At 38.0% G+C, this 17965-nt stretch overlaps 1 protein-coding gene and 1 long non-coding RNA gene across 5 annotated transcripts in view; one reads left to right on the top strand and one right to left on the bottom strand.

Annotated features, from left to right (window-relative positions):
• Positions 1–17965, top strand: part of TPK1 (thiamin pyrophosphokinase 1) — a 325030-nt gene that overhangs the window by 28865 nt on the left and 278200 nt on the right. The gene's annotated exons all lie outside the window — the stretch shown is intronic.
• LOC138923837 (uncharacterized) lies at positions 199–7819 on the bottom strand. The gene is made up of 3 exons (XR_011438015.1): positions 7703–7819; positions 6614–6719; positions 199–424 (listed from the first exon to the last, which is right to left on the bottom strand). It is a non-coding gene; the product is annotated as an uncharacterized lncRNA (long non-coding RNA).

Raw genomic sequence — 17965 nt, 5'->3', positions numbered from 1 at the left:
AAGAAAGCATTCTTTAGTGAAAAAGTGGTGGGCTTTTCCTGTAGTTACAGACATAGCAGACTGTGTTGGCATTTATCATTGAAGCTTTGAATAAGCCTCGTGAAGAACAGTAAGAAAATATGAAAAGTGACAACGTCTTTGAAATATAATACCAAAAGATGCTAGACGGTCTCTGAAATTGTATGCAGAGATATATTATTTTTTTTTTTTAAAGATTTTATTTTTTCCTTTTTCTCCCCAAAGCCCCCCGGTACATAGTTGTGTATTCTTCATTGTGGGTTCTTCTAGTTGTGGCATGTGGGACGCCGCCTCAGCGTGGTCTGACGAGCAGTGCCATGTCCGCGCCCAGGATTCAAACTAACGAAACACTGGGCCGCCTGCAGCGGAGTGCGCGAACTTAACCACTCGGCCATGGGGCCAGCCCCTGCAGAGATATATTATTAAGAGAAAAGACTTAATAAAAGTTGCATGTAGGGCTGGAATTTTTTAGTGACTTCGGGATTCAGAGTAAAGTCTTTTTTGTAGTGTGAAACTTTATGATAATGTACAGGGGAAAAAAGTGAGTATGTTTCCATTGCTACTGCAGGGTACATAGAGAGGAATGAGTATAATTTGCTATGAAAATCTTTTATTTGGACCTCCAGTAATATTTATATATATTTGTGTGGAATCCATTTTAAATTTAGTTACACGGTTAACTAGGGAACACTACAGAAGGGTAAATTACTTTAATCAAATATTGGAACCACAAGAGTAAATACTGGCTTGCCCTTTTTCTTTTATGGTTAGAATTTTCATTTCTATAAAGTTTCACTGTAAAAAGAAACTTGCATAAATTTAGTTGGTTGTTTCTTAATGAACAAATCTAGAAGCAGGAACTCACTCAACTTGTTGAGGAAAGAGAATCTGTGTGGTTACCTATTTCTTGAATTTTATGATTTTAAATTTAGATTACTAAAATTTAATGTGTACAAATATGTGTTTTTGGAATTACTTTAGAAATATTTATTTCCTTTACATTAAGTTAAAATTGAATAATCTTACTCTTAAAAAATGAACTTTTAAAGGCTTTTTTCCCCCGTGAATTTTTATTAGAATTGAGGTTTTATGTTGCATTAAGTTATGTTACAGTTTGCAGAATACTGATTGGTAGAGGTTGGAGGTAAAAATGTAAATTGAATTTTGCAATCAAAAAGACTGGTACAACTTAGTGATTTTTTTCCCCCTTTGCTTAGAAATATATTATGACCTGTAAAAATGTGCAAATGAGGACTACATTAGTTTAAGGAAACTAACAATAAAAAGAGAACGACATCTTTTTAAAGCCCCATATTCTTTGGTAATTTCATAATAAATGTTGTGAAATTAATACTCTAGCCAGCAGTATTTTGAAGGGGGAGGATATTTGTGGATATGTCCAAAGCTAACTGTCAGCAAGGAAGTTGCTACCTTTCTTGAAAGCTAGAGAAAAGGGGGTGAAGTTAACACTCTACAGTTCCAAGTGGCTTTAATTCTGGCACAGGAAATTAGCTGTTTATGAAAACGGCATGAAATGTAATTCAGAGCAGCTGTCTAGTCTATCAGCAGGAACAAACTGCTCATGTTTTAAAGTATATCAATTACCATAGGTGCCCATCATTGACCTGTTTAACCTGCTGATCTGTGCTCAAAACTAGGGAAAGTTTGCCAATCTTTTTAAAATAAGCCGAATGAACCTCTTACATTTCAGTTGTGTTATTTCATTAATTGTTAAATTTGTGCCCACTCACTGTTTAGAAATTTTTTTTGTTATTGATGTATAGTAACCAGAAAAGTATTTGTCTGATAGATTTCACGTGTTGAATGCACCCATGTAATCTGCACCCAGGTGGTCTCGCTGTTTCTGTAGAGTAGAGCCACGGAGACCCCCCCTCTAGTGCCCGCGTCCAGTGAAGATTAGATCCCTGGGTGAATTTTTAATGTTTCTACACTAGCTAGTATATTTACCACAATATTAAAAATTACTTAATTTCCTGAAGCTACTTGGTAGAAATGTTCTCTCTCAGGGAATCTCAAAGTAGCCTTAAAATAAAATGTTGATGATTTCTTTTCCAGTGATATTGTAACGTTGATACAAGTTCTCTGTACTTGCTTCTGCTTCCTCTTCATGCTCTGTAGAGTATTTAGCTTGAATAAGAGCTTCTTTTAAACTCTTAATTTATATGAGGTACTGTGCTAATACTGAGAGATACAATAATGAACAGGCATCTAGGCCTTTCTGATCCAGGAGAGATAAATAAAGCAACAAATCAACGTGGAAATTGCTGTAATAGAGTTATATGCTGGAGTGTTTGGCAGAAGGATGGATAGAAGGACTCCCCTGTGCCCCAAAGCAGAATTGGTGCAGTCATTAAGGTTATTAGTAATGCTAGTGTGTAGTTGCAACTGTAAATAGAATGCTGAAATGCACTCAAAAATAGGTGCAAGATATTCAGACTTTGAGTCCTAGCTTGAATGTTTTTGAAAGATTGAGATATTATTTGAAGGCCTGATTGATCTTTCCAGAAAACTCTTTCATCTGTGTGTGGAATAATCTGGCAAAAGACTTCCAGATATGGCTGTGTGTCTGAGTGCCCTTTCTGTCCTCTCTTTCTTTATATAGGAGGATGCATATCCGTGTTATTTCAACAACACAGGAGTAAGGGCTATAGTGGAGAGATAGTAAGATAAAGATGAGCCATTATGATGTGAACTACACTATATAGGATCTCTATCAGCATCAAACTTCACCGTCCTCTTTAGTCATGGGTAGATATGAAATTCAACAGCTATTTTTGAACATTGACTATAAGCCAGGTACTGTGCTGTGTACCAGGTGATATAGGTAAGACTTAGTCCCTGCATTCAGAAGTACGTAGTCCAATTGGGCATCCAAAATAGAATAATCACAGTACTACAGTCATGATGCAGTGTGCCAGCTGCTCTAATTCAAGTATGTGGCAGTTGGTATGAAAACACATAAAATGACATGCTTATTAAATGGCTTGTATCTTGGGCACAGTGATCACTAATATATATTTTTCATGTTGGGAGAACAATTGCTGTATAACTTTAAATTACAGCTCAGCTGGTTTGAACCAGTGGAGAGAGCACCATGACTGAAGATGTCAGTAGGAGTGCGTTTACATTAAAAGGAATGATCAGTTTGTTCCTGATAAGGGACTTGTGATGGGAACAAGCCTACAATGAAAGTTTTTCTTTTTGGCCACAGTGTTTTGTTTTGTTTTTCTTAAGGCTAATAACTGACCTGTTTATAAGCAGCAAGGCTACATTAGTTTCCTTGGCTTTGGTTTAAACAAATTACCTTACCAAATTTGCTTATGTTCACTGAACAGTTAAATACTGAACGCCTGCTCTGTGTCAGGCATTGGAGATGCATTGATAGTTGTGGAGAAATTTCTCTTTAGCTGGAGGAAAATAAGCAATCACCATACGTAAACATAGTAGACATTGTGCTTGAAGCTTGTAAATGTGGAAGAAAAAGAGTCGGGTTAGAAGGATTGGAAGTGTGTGTGACAGGGGAGGCCTGGGTGGTGCCGTTAGAAGGGAGCCCAGTCCATAAGACTGCCCTCATTTCTCACACGAATGGCAAGTTCAGGGGTCCTCAAGACTGCCCATTGGTTCAATAATTTGCTAGAAGGACAGACAGGACTCATGAAAGCTGTTATACTCATGGTTATGGTTCATTACCTGTAAAAGATACAGATTAAAAGCAGCCATGGGCAGTGGCACTTAGGGCAGAATCCAGGAGAGTTCCAGATGCAGAGCTTCCAGTTGTCCTTTCCCTGTGAGGTACGGACAGCATCCTCATCATTGATGTATGACGGCAGGCACAGAGTATTGCCAACCAGGAAAGCTCACCCAAGCCTTGGTGTCCAGAGCTTTTATTGGACCTCTGTCATATAGGTATGGTTGACTGACCATGTAGCTGGTCTTAGTCTCTTGCTCCTCTGGAGGTTGAGCTGATCCAAAGCTCCTATAAATCACATTGTTATACTATCCTGCATGACCCAAGGTCCCCAGGCAAACAGAGACGTTTCTTATCGGGCTTCACAATCCAAGGGCTTAGAGCAAAGGCCAGGCCTCTCTTTGGGGATGGTCAAATTCTTTTGTACACAAGTAGTTAGATTAGGCCAGGCCTCATGAGGGAGTAAGTCATGATGATGTTTGTCGAGATAGTATTATAGGCAGAGAAATAACTGGTGAAAAATCCTGGTGCTGGGAGATATGTCTGGCATGTTCAAGGAGTAGCAGAGCAAGAAGGACCCAGTGTGGCTGCAGCAGAATGGGGAAGGAGTTGTGATGGTTGAAGTAAGAGGTCCTGGGAGCCAGGTGATGTATGACCTTATTGAACTTAATTTTTCTCTGAGTGAAATGGGGGGGACCATTGGAGCCATTCGGGCAGAAGATTGATGTCATCTGACTTAATCATAAATCAGATCAGCACCATCTGATTTAATTACAAACCAGATTGGTATTGTCTGATTTAATCATAAACCGGATCCACTTTGTTGACAATGGATTTAGGAGATAAAAGGTGGAAGCAGGGGCACAAGGAAGGGGAGGATATCACAGTGAAAGACTGCAGTGACTTGGATCAGGGTAGTAACAGTGTGGGTGGGGAGAAGTGGGAAGATTTTGGTATTTTTTGAAAGTAGAGTTAAGTAGATTTGCTAAGGGACTGATTGGGGGTGTGAGAGACAGGAATCAGAGGTGACTGAGATTTTTTGCCTGAGCAGTTGGAAAGATGGAACTGGCATTAACTCCGATGGGGAACATTGTAGGTGGAGCAGTTTTGGCCAGAAGATCAGGACTTTTGTTTTTGACCTGTTAAATTTAAGATGTCTGTTATATATACATATTGGGATATGATATACAGGTTGGATATACAGTTTTGCAGTTCAGAAGAAAGATTAGGGCTGGAGACACACATTTGCGAATTGGGGGCACATAGATGGTAATTAAAGTATGAGACTAGAGGGGCTGGCTCTGTGGCATAGTGGTTAAGTTTGGCGCACTCTGCTTCGGCAACCTAGGTTTGTGGATTCAGATCCTGGGTGTGGACCTACAACCTTCATCAGCCATGCTGTGGCAGTGACCCACATAGAAAGTGTAGGAAGACTGGCACAGATGCTGGCTCAGGGACAATCTTCCTCAGCAAAAAAAAAAAAAAAAAAAGAAAGTATGAGCCTAGATGAGATCATCAAGGGAGCGAATGTAGTAGAGAGGAAAAGAGGACCAAGGGCTGATCCTGGGCTACTCTGACCTGAAGAGGCTGGGGAAAAGAGGAGGAACCAGCAAAAGAGACTGTGAAGGATTCACAGTGAGGCAGGAGGAAGACTAAGGGATATGATGTTTTGAAGACTAAGGGAATATGGTGCTTTGGATACAGGTAAAGAAAGTGCTTCCAGGGAGGAGGGAGTGATCAACTGAGTGAAATCCTGTTCCTAGGTTACCGAATGTAAGGACTGAAAATCGACATTAGACTTAGCAGTCTGGAGTCATTGCTGACTGTGATGTGAGCATTTTCACTGGGTGGGAGTGAAAGCATGATTGTAGTAGAGTTAAAGAGAATGGGATATTAAGAGATTGGGGAAAAAATGAGAATAGAATTCTCAAAAGATTTTGTAGAGGCATTACATAGAGTAGAGAAATGAGGAGGTATATTGAGGGAGAGTTAGGGTGTGTGTGTGTGTGTGTGTGTGTGTGTGTGTAAAGCATGGAGAATTAACAGCATTATGTGTGCCGATAGGAATGATCCAGCAGAAAGGGAAACGATTATGTAGGAGAAAAGAAGGAAGCACTACAGAAATGAGATCTAGTGATGAGATCTAGAACGAGAGGGGCTGGGATCCGGGGCACAGGAGGAGGAGTTGGGTGGTAGGAGCATAAACAGTTGTCTGTGTGGGAGAGTGAGCAGTGTGTATGAGGACAGAGATGATGTAAGACTTTGTGGAAGTTTTTGTGACTGATTCACTTTTCTTACTGAAGAAGGGTGTAAGGTGATAGGAGGAGAGTGAGAATGAGGCAGGCGGTTTGAGGGGAAAGGGAAGAAGCAAAGTACTCTTAGAGTGGAGAGTGCAGACCTTGTGTGACCTGTGTCCCCTTTCATTCAGACTTGGCCATCTCTCTGTCCCTGAGAAGCACATCAGTGACTTTTAGTATTCTTTCATTTGGTTTAATTAAATTATTTGGTTGGGTATTCCCATCAGTCTCCAAATAATTTAATCTCTGTGTATAATTCAAATGTATTTAAAATGGCCCCAAGCTCTGTAGCTTTGCTGTTGTAAAAATTGGAAAAAAAGATCTTTCAGCCAGTATCCTCCTGAGTATTCAGCCCAAAAATGTACAGGATTTAGTATAGTGCTGTGCTTACGAGGGGGAAACTCTGGGGCCAGACTCCCCACTGTTAGTTCTGTGATTCTGGCCAAATGAACTAACTTCTTCAGTTTTTTCATCTTAAAAACAGGAAATGGAAAGAGTACGTACCCATAGTGTTGTGTGAAGATTCAAGAAAACACTTTGAACAGTCAGGGCTCAGATCATGCTAGTTATAAATGATGATTATCTGTACCTTTCTTCTTCCACATTGCAGCAGAATGAGCTTTTTAGAATTTCTCAGCTGGAAGTAGGTAGCCTCTTCTGGGTCAAATTTCTTCCTGTAGGTTCCTCCAGTTTATCTGCAATGCATGAAAATGCGAAACTCAACTTTAAGTTCAGTTTTTTCCGTTTAGTGAGTTGTGCCCAGATCCGACCAGCTGTAATAGTGACTGGCACCTTTCTTTTGATTCTGCCTTGACTGGTAGCTTCCTGTAAAGACCTCTTCCTAGTCGTGCAGGAGAGGTTCAGGTGACACAGAGACTTCTCGGATGCTTCGTGGGGTCTGCAGTCAAATTAGCTAAACACCAAGAACTGGCTGAGTAAAGTAGAACTGAAACATGAATACAGTTCTCTGTGTCATGATTGAAACATCTTGTGAACCAGCTCCTGCTTTTGGGATGAGGCAAAAAAAAAAAGGCTGACAGTCTCTAAATATTTACCTTAAACTGGAAACCTCTTCTAAACTGATGATTTATTAGTTTTTAAAAAAATCAAAGAATTTATAGATTTTCTGAGGAAATACATTTTTGAGTGTTCATTTACTGTAAAAATGTATTTGATACTCTAGCACCCTAGAAAAATTCAGAAGTACAGAGGATTAAATCTGCAGTGTCCACAAAATGCTTTGTTTTACTGAGAATAGGAGAGATCTGCTTGTTGAAATGAGACATTTTTGTGCAATAGTTCATTGTAATTGAGTTTCAGTGAACCATGGGGCCATGACATGAGAGGTAATAGAAATCTTTTATGAAAGCAGGGGAGCGATGGAATATTGGGCCTGATTCTTAGCTGTTTCAGTTAAAAAGCATTTATTGATCATCTGCTGAGTACCAAGCCCTGTATTGGTTGCTATAGGGGAGACAGAAAGGAAATAAAAGACCAGGATTCTGCCCTTGAGGTGTGGAGTGGATGTGGTATAAAACTTTAGATTTACGAGAACCAAATTTAGTCTGTTCTCCCCTCTTTTAAATCCATGCAGCCAGAGTACTCAAATATAACTTCTTACTCTATGATGGTTATTAAATGATGCTTTTGAGACCGAACCTGAAGTAAGTTCACTCACCCGTTGTGCAGCAAGCCAATCTCTGACACCGGGTGTGGTGGAAGAAAGTAGGAATTTTACTTTTGCACAGCGCTGAGCAAGGAGAGAGGGCAGCTAATGCTGAAATCCCAAACTCCCTGAAAAGCTAAAAGGAAGGGTTTTTATTTGGGGTTTTTGGTAGGGGAAGGGGAGCATATGGCCTTGCTGGTTGGAGCTTTCCCACCAGCCTGTCATTGGCCTTGAGACTACTTGCAGAGAGGAGGGAGCCCATGACCTTGCTGGTCAGCAGCTTCCCCACCAGCCTGTATCTCTTTGTGGGGAGGAGATAATCCAGGTGCTTGTCCTTGGTGGTGTCTGTCTCCATGGGGGATAGTGGATTCTGGAGCCAGGAAGCCAGAGAGTAAGCAGGGAGTGCATGTTTTGATTTTAAACCCATATATGCTGGGTTTAATGTGGGGAAACTGATATCAGGGTCAGTATCACTTTGAATTTTGAGTGGGCGGGTAGGATTGGAAAACAGACTTCACAACTACATGTAACTGGTTTAGAATTGCTGTGCTTAACCAGTGTTTAACCAATTGAGTACACAGTAGTTACCACATAATTACATTTTCAAGTTACAGAACACTCAGTCAATTTAGGAATTTTATTTTCTGGGGGGTCATGTGGCCAATTGAGAAATTCCATTTACCACCAAGCAGGCTTCAATTTTCGAACTTTTCTCAAACCAGTATTTTATACATGCCTTCTTGGTTATGTAGAGTTTCTTAGTTACTGTTCTTCTTAAAATAATATTTAGCCATCCTTTTTATAACTGCCTTTTAAAGACTATAATTCCATTCTAGACAAGAATCTAAAATTTCTGTTTTGTACTTATTTTGTAAGTGAATTTTATTATTGCAGTAAGAAATTGCTGAGTACTTGAATCAAGATAATGTATACTTATGAAATGAACATAGTCTTCTGTAAAATTTGCTTTAAAATGATATCCTGACTGTGTATCATCATTTAGTATGACAAAATGTTAAAATTAGGATTTTTTTGGGTAGCATTTTGGTACTTCATGGAAATGAGTAATAATAAAAGAGTAAAATAAAATATTAATTATCTGATTTAATGATTTCTTGGAATATTTAATTAAAGTTAAACTGGAGTAGAATAGCAGTGGTATAATATTTAGCTGCTTCTTGGATAGACACACCCTAGCTAGAAGAAATGAACTCTTACTCAGAAAGGTGCTATCAAGTTTTAGGTAAGATTTTTTATTTCAGTGTAAGGTTTATTTGTGTGTCAAATATATTATCTTTTAAATGAACTTGTTTGTTTAAATGAGAATAAAATATTTACTCTCTTGTATGTTTTTGAGGATGAAGGATATGCTGGTATTGAACTTTTACCTCATATGCTTTGAGCTCCGGTGGAGGCCTGGTGATGGATGTTTTAGCATGCAGACCCAAGACAGCCATTGCCGGGAGGGTCAAATTATTTGAAAATTCTAGGAATACTTCCCGTTTAATCAATCAGTCAACAGTATTTGAGTGCTTACTATTGGTCCCAGACCCTGGTAGGCATTATGAGGGTTATGGAAATGTCACCAGGATTTGGCATATATTTCTCTAATACCCTGTTTTTGAAGCATAAGGCCAAGTTGACAAGGTATGTCCTGAAATGAGTAACGTTAACACGCTAGTTGTGATGAGGTCTGTTATTAATATAACTACATTAGCTATCTTTTGGTTAGTATTTTCCTACTTCTGTAATTTTTTCCTAATTTACACTTTCAGACTTTCTGGGTCCTTCTATTTTAGCTCTCTCTCATAAATAGCATATAGCTGGGTTTAAATTTTATATCCAGTCTAACAATCTGTCTTTAAATTAGAGATTTCACTTTGTTTCTTGACTGTAACTACTGATAAATTTGTATTCATTTCTCTGATTCTTTTTTTGTATGAAAGCTTTTGTGTGGATGTCTTTTTAACCTTTTGTTTTGAAATAGAGAGAGATTTTTAGGAAGTCTCAAAGAAAGTATACGGGGAGGTCCCATGTACACTTCACCCAGTTTACCCTAATGGTAACATCTTGCATTAATCTAGTGCATGTCAAAACAACATGAGAACTAGGAAATTGGTATTAGTACTCTTCACAGAGCTCATTCACATTTCACCGGTTTTACATGCACTCATTTGTGCATGTGTGTGCACATGTGCATGTATTTAATTCTATGCAGTTTTATCCCACATGTATGTTTGTGTCACCACCACATTGAAAATACACAACTGTTCCCTCACCCCAGGCTCCCTCATGCCATTCCTTTGTAGCTTCACCTGCTTGTTTCTCTCTCCGCTCCTTCCCTAATTGCTGGGATCCACTCATCTGTTCTCTATCTCTGTAGTTTTATTTCAAGAATTCTATATAAACGGAACCATGTAGTGTGTAACCTTTTGTGATTGTCTTTTCTCACTCAGCGTAATTCCCTTGCCATCCATTCCGTTGATCACTAGTTCATTCCTTTTCATTGCAGAGTAGCGTTCTGCGGTAGCAATGTACCATTGTTTGTTTAACTATTCACCATGGGAAGCAGATCAGGGTTTGTTTCCAGTTTGGAGCTGTTACAAATAAAGCTGCTGTAAACCTTTGTGTGCTGGTTTGCCTGTGAACATAAATCTTCCTTTCCCTGGGGTCAGTGCCCAGGAGGGCAATTGCTGGCTCATAGGGTAGCTGCGTGTTTATTTTATTTATTTATTTTATTCTTTTAAGATTTTATTTTTTCTGTTTCTCCCCAAAGCCCCCCAGTACATAGTTGTGTATTTTTAGTTGTGGGTCCTTCTAGTTGTGGCATGTGGGACGCCGCCTCAGCACGGCTTGATGAGCGGTGCCATGTCCGCGTCCATGATGCGAAAGATGTCTTAGTTTATTCAGGCTGTTACAACAAATACCACAGACAAGCTAGCTTATAAACAACAGAAATTTATTTCTCACAGTTCTGGAGCCTGGAAGTCCAAGATGAAGGTACAAGCATAGTCACCTTCTGGTGAGGCCCCTCCTGGCTGTGTCCTCACACAGTGGAAGGGACGAGGGAGTTCTGTGCGGTCTCTTTTATAAGAGCACCAATCCCATTCATGGGGGCTTTGCCCTTATCAACTAATCGCCTCCCAAAGGCCCCATCTGCTAATGCTTTTGGGAAAGGCCATCTAAAGAGAAGTGGCTGCTGTTGGTACTTTGCTATAAAACCACCGGAGGCAGCGTGGTGCCCTGCTGTGGGTGCTCATCTTTGAAGGAGTCCGAGAAGAGTATGCCAGGGGAAGCCATCCGTGTGGGCAGGTGCTGCTCGATGCTGGCCTTTCAGCACAGCTGAAAAGAGCCACATATTGTTCTGGAGACCAGTGAGACAAGTACACCAGAACCAGAAAGAAATCCCTTCTTCAGTGTCCCTCTACTGACAAAGCCTAACTTTGGGCCAGCAGGCACGGGGGAAATAAATACCATGTTCAGCTCCACTATGGCAGAGCAGGTGAGGGAGAGTAGATTTGGAGCTGGGAGGAACAAAATTCATGACTGACAGAACCAGATTACAAAAAATTCAGGTGGTAGAAGAATGAACCAAATGATACCATCAGAGACAATCAGCAAAATCCAGAATGTGGGATAAACAGCTTGGTTCTTTCAAGAAATAAATTGCAAGGAAAACAATAAAAAGAAATGAAAAGGAAACCTGGATTATAAGGGACAAGAGACATATGTGTGGACCTTGTTTGAATTCTCATTTGAATCAAGTATATGAAGAATTTTTTTTTGATACAAGAGAACATTTGAACCCATTGGATAATTGCTATTAAGCAATCGTTCATTTTTTTGGATGTGATACTGATATTATGGTTATGTCTTTTAAGAAAACTCATCTTTTAGAGGTGTATGCTGAAATAGTTACAGATGAAATGATATGTGTAGGATTTACTTCAGTAATGTTCTTTTGCTGCCTGTGTGTTGAAAAAACTCTCAAAGAGTGCGAACGTTGTTTTTTCTTACAGTGTATAAAAGTTATTACTATACAGATGCCCCACCTTAGCTGTGTACAGAAGTTATCAACCGTGAACGATGACCTGTCTTTAAAGTAGTGTAATATTGAATCTTGTTCCTATGTTTTGTTTGTAATGAGCTATTAGAGATTTATGATGAAGATAACTGGCATTTACGGAGACATATTCCATGGCTACACTCATATGCACTTATTTTGACTTGGTAGTTTATGATGTGAACAAGTGTCTTGTGCTTTATGGGATAGTTAATATTTTCTTATGGAAGGAAAGAAAATCAGCTATCATTTTCAGCAGTCTTGTTGACATAGACATATGTTTTCTACCTATGAGCCTGGATATGTATTCTTCTGACATATTTACTGTTACTATAAACCATGGTATTCTTAAACATTTCTGAAATGTGACTTCTATAATATTTATCCTCTGCTGATATATTATTTGTAGCATAAACTAGAGTTGTAAGTTCTGAGAGAAATTCATATTAAAACAACTACAAATTCCCAAGAGACAATATTTTAGATACCAATTAGTGCTTTTATTAATTCCTAAACATTTTTGAAATCTCTTTGATAGACAATTTTCTAGTGTTCCTCAGCCCTGTATAATTTTGCTCTTGTTCATTTCATAGCAAAAAGTAGAGTATTAGAAATTTATAAAGTTCAAATATCATGATATAGGTAATAAAATTGAGCACTTACGGGTGTTGATACTTGTGAGTGGGAGAAGGGCTGAGCACAGGAAGTAGGGTGCATTCTTTGTTAAATTTATTAACATTTTTCTTAACTTTTTAGGGATTTCGTGAATAGTTATATGCAACTCATTGTTGTGCCTAAAACTGTGGTAATTTACTTTTTCTTTTTGATACTATAAATATTAAGAACTATGAATAGCCTCAGATTTTACCCCACTTGTAAGCTAACGAGTCAGCCAGCCACGGTTTCATGGATACTGGTAAAAGACGTGAGACTCCTAGGTCAGAGATGAAGGATAGTTTATTACTCACTGCGGTACCCAGAGGATTAGCATTTTTGTGTCAATTTCCTGGACCTCATATCCACAGCATGATGTGAAGAGACAGTCAGATGACACCTGTTTATGTTGTGAGTTGTATTATAGGAAAGAAACCCAGTGCTTATGATTCTCAAGTTTTTTATAATGGGAAGTAAATGCCCTAGAAGGAGATATTATCTTTATTATACTAGACAGTAAGCATGCCTGTAGCTAGCTCCAGAGGTGACACTGTCTCTGTTTTCTAAACTATCCTTGAAAAGACAGTCTGAAACAAAAACGTTGATCTCTTACTTGTAAGACACACAGAAACATGAGAGACCCATGGAGAAATGACCTCCCAATAATATCTACCTTGTTTCTATACTGCCTTGCTCTGGCCCACCTGAATTGTTCATGAAGAGAAGAGAAGAGGACAATAAGTGTCTATATTTTAAAGGAAAAATTACTCCACTTCCTAAATTTGTATGCACATTTTGTGTATATGAGCATCTTTTAAAGGGATGTTCCTTAGAAATCAGTGACTCAGTAATCTTCCCTGGAGGACACCATCAAGTAGAAACTGTGAGTAGAAAGTACAGCTCGGTAGTCTCTCTTAGTGTAAAAGAGATTGTTTTTCCCTTCTACTAGTTAAAACAACTAACGCATTTAGTGAAATCTTTGTTTATATTTTATTTAAGCTGAAGCGTGACCATCTTCTAGGAATCTCACAGAAGGAATTTTGTGTTGTGCTAGTGATTCTGGGATGTGCCAAAATTAGTGCAAGAGGTGACAAATCCATTTGAACACCGAATATTGCCTGTAAACTGAATGGTTGTTCATACATACCCATGAGATAAATAAATATAAAGTTTATTTAATGTTAACTTTATTAATATATAAATTTAAGGGTTAGTGCATGGCATTTTTTAAATTATATCAATGGTCTCAGTGAAAAGATATAAAGATAGACATTTTTAATAGTCAAAAAAGAGATCTAGGAAACTAGTAAAACTCTTCACTCCAGAGAGGGGAACTGGTTGGTTGGGGACTGGAGAGAGAGACGGACTTATCTTTCATTGTATATGCTATAATATCTTTTAATATTAATTCCAAGTGCATTAATTACCTACTCAATAAAAAAATTTGAAAAAGTCCTTACAATTTTGATCAGTTTTAACCAGTTCAAGGGTACTTACGAGAGCCTTTGCAACTTTTAAGATCTGTTGTTGCTTGTTCATGTCTAAAGGGAAGGAATGCACCCACACTTTTATTATAGAGAGTGAGCTTGTCATAAAATTCAGTATAAAAGTGTTAAGAAACTTTCTCCATTTCAAATCTTACATTGTTCTTGGAAAATCTTGAGTATTAATATTTAATATTGATAGCAATATGATGCTATTTAAAATTTATTATTCCAGATTTTGGCAAGTTTGGCCCCACAAAAGGCATAGCAAACACACAATGTTTACTTAACAAACAAAAAAATACTTTTTATACCACCCAGTGGAAGAAACTGGCCTTAGACCCTCTAGTTTACAGGTATTTCACAGATTCATATTGTAAATCTTCAAAGAACAAAACTAAATCCTCTTGGTTCTAATATCTTCATTAAAAATAGCACGAGCACTCTGGATGTCCAGTATCAATGCCACTGCTTATGAATTTTGGACAAAGGGGGTAAATAGAATATACAAGCAAATTGAGAGACTCACAGTTGGCTGACTGTGAACAAATTCTGGCATAACTTAGACCACTGAGTATATACTTGCTTTCAAAGAAGGTATTAGAAACCTCTTACCAGATTCTCAGAAAAACTACCTCTTTGTTTCTGCTTAAGTAGTCAAATTTTATTTTTTATAACATTTTCCCCAAGAAGAGAAAAACTTGAGTTGTATTTTCTCTTAATTTTATTGCATTTATTGTTAATATATTTCCTTATATTTCTTTCTCTTGTACTTCCTATTTCGTTCTCATTTTGTTTTTTGTTTTAGGAGGTTTCCTTATTATATCTCCCTTATGTCTAATGAAGTCTTTTTCAGGACTGTTTGATTGTTTATTGCTTGTGTTGAATGGGTTTACTTTCAATTTTGTTTTGTCCCTCACTCTCTCCCTTCCTTACTTCTTTCCTTCCTTTGTTATTCTCATAACATCCTCAGATCTCTGAGGATATTCATTAAAGAAAATCTGCTTTGATCCCTGCATATATGATCCCCACAACCACATCTTGAGGTGGTGGTTCTGTAATTAATTGATCTTTTTCTTTAATATTCTCACTTATCCTCACATATCTATGAGGTCTGTTCTTTAAATATATTTAGCAATGAAAGACTTCCTGGTTGATTTAGGGTCCTGTGGATTTCCTTGTTGGTTGTATGGGCTTATGGTCCCATCTGGATTCTTCCGTGAAGGAAATCCTCTCAAATGCAGGCCTCATCTTAGAAATTACATTTAACAGGACACATGAGTTTTTATGCTAACAGTGGGGTATTTGAGAAGGTCCCTGTTAAATATAAGCCCTGGATGTGATTCAAGTACATGAGATTTTCCCCTTTTCTCTAATCCCTTCAAATAACAGTCTTAAATTTGAATGAATCAATTTTATAATTAATTTTATTCAGTTATAAATTTTAATTTATTCAAGACAGTTGGTGGTAGTTATATGTTGAGAAATGAATAGGAATTATTTAACTCATTAGATTAATACTAATTTTCATGAAAAATTTCAAGATGTACTTGTCTTTGAGGCCACACATGTCAGGTTTATTCTTAGACTTTTATTTCTCTCATACAACCTCTGGGATGTTTATGGGCAGGTACAATGTTTCTATTGCCAATGCCTTTGTGCCAAGCTCATAAGCACGCCAAGCACAACAGAATATGTGTTGAATAAACAGATGGATGAGAAAATTGAGGCCCAGAAACTGACTTTTAAAAAGCTAAAGATACACATTGAGTGTTTATTTGTTGAGTGCTGCAGACAGAGAGGACTTCCGGAGCCCAGGTTCAGTTAATTATGGCGGTAATAGAACTCAACTCCTGTGTTTTGTCTGTGTTAGCATTTTATCTGTGTCTCCTTCTCCTTGCTCTTGTAATAGGTGAATCTGTTATATTATTTTTGGGTTAGACTCAGTTCATTTGTCCTTGTGAGACTTTTCCATTTGGTCAAAGGTAAGATTAGGTCTGTGATTTCTTCTGTTGCTTCATGGTTCCTAATGTAGATGTTTATCAATTCCTATGTTTCCCCTCTTCTCTCCTTGGCCTGCCCCATGGTTCTAGGAAGTAATATATTTAACCTGAGGATAGGCCTACACATATTTTGTATTTCTGTTCTGTCATTGACATGTCTTTTGCTATTGAGCCTAATTACTGCATGTCCTAACTCTCTCTCCCAAATATATTCCCCCAAATGTACTTAGACTCATTGAAGCTTCTGTTATATGTAGTTTTATCAAGATCTTTTGTAGGTATTCCCTATTTTTTAAGTGATAATGACCTTCCTGAAATTTCTGACCACAGACTTTCATATTTCTTGTCCTTGATTCTTTGTCTACTCTTTTTGCTTCTCCCTCTATAAAAAGTTGTTCAGAAAAAGGAGAACCTCCTCATACGTATAACCATGCCACTATATTAGGTGTTTTATTTTCACTTTCTCTCTCTTACATAATAGGTGTTAAAGAAAAAACAATTAAAACTATTAAAGAAAAAAATTATTCAGTGACACTTGTTAAAGCACAGTAAAGAAGACTTTATTCAAGGGAGGGGCCGTGGCGAAAGGTGTAGGGGCCACTGCACTGGGGTCTTGCAGTGGCGGAGAGAGATTGGGCTCAGCTCTGAATACAGCACGGGCAAGTGGGAATTTATAGCTAAGGAGCAGAGTGGGGGTCAGTGGATGGGAAATTACTAAGAGGAACCATCAGGGGTAAGGGGAGACTTTGGTTAAACTGACCTAACAGGATTCCTGCTAAAGGCGGGCCGGGGGGATCAGACATCACTGGGGATGGTGGAGGTTGAGGATTCAGACTGGATGTGGAGGGTGATTCGATACTGAGGGTAGGGGGTTGTGGTTAAACTGACTTAGAAGGATTCTTCTAAAATTGGACAATAAGGAGATGAACATGGAAGTTCAAAAGTCAGGCATAGTTGAAAAAAGGAGTTCAGGGTAGCCTGAGTTTGGTCAATGAGAGAACTGTTGTCACAGTCGATCACCTTTTACTTCTGCAGATTATTTTTACTTTCTCATTTTTGTTGAAAATTTAAAGTTCTTGTAGGTCTACTTTATTTTGGTTTGATGCAAGATTTTTATTCGTTTATATTTGGAGAAAATCAAGTTTGACATCAGGCTTTATATTAGCTGATGTGTTTTGTTCATTGCTAATTTTAGATACAATGTCCATTGATATTAACGTGCCGTGTGTGGTAGAGAATAGTATTTAAATTATAATATGAAAATCCACAATAACCACAGTAATTACAGTTACTTACCTACAGTGAGCGTTTGCTCCGTAGTCTCTGTAAGTATAATTACTTTTTGTTTTCCTTGGAAAACTTTCAGCATTTAAAAGGGCCCCATGCACTAATATATCTTTGTGTAAAGAAATCCTTATCTCCCATGCATTCTTCTCGTTTTCTTTATTGTTAAAAAATTTAAATATGCAGTCTCTCCTGAAATGTTAACACACCCAGACGGTTTAGAAATGACCCATGTTTCCAGTTCATCTTGTCTGTTATTAAAAAAAAAAATATTTAATACACCTTTCTGTTGAAAATTTTCCTTAGACGTTATTTTAGATTACATTTTTTTAAAAAACGGAAGTCATTCACACACACATAATTTCAAAGCAAACCAGTAATTGTAGTATTTTCAGTTGATACTTTTTGAGTGGCTCCTTAGGCCTCCCTTTTGAGCAAGGCTCTTTGGAAGAAGCATCAGACGCCTCTGTTCTTCTGAAGGCTCACTCTTGCGTGCTCTCTAGCTCTTTCTCTCTCTTTTTCCATGGATTCCTAGAGACATATTTTTCTGTCATATTGTAACCCTCCTAAAATTGGGATGACACCTTGCAGTCACTGTCAGCCAGGTGGCAGTCATGACCTGGTTGTATGGGAAATCATTCTTTGAAACATCTGGTAAGCTCTGCCTTAGTTTTGATGAAATGAATATTACTTAAAAATCAAGGTAATCTAATCATTACATATAATTTGGGAAACAATTTTAAAAGATTGATAGAAGGAAAAATAATAGTATAGAAAAGAAACTTTG

This window comes from Equus caballus, chromosome 4 (genome assembly GCF_041296265.1).
Source record: "Equus caballus isolate H_3958 breed thoroughbred chromosome 4, TB-T2T, whole genome shotgun sequence".
Lineage (NCBI taxonomy): Eukaryota > Metazoa > Chordata > Mammalia > Perissodactyla > Equidae > Equus > Equus caballus.
Note: the sequence above shows the minus strand (reverse complement) of the source record. Positions and strands in the feature narration are given on the sequence as shown.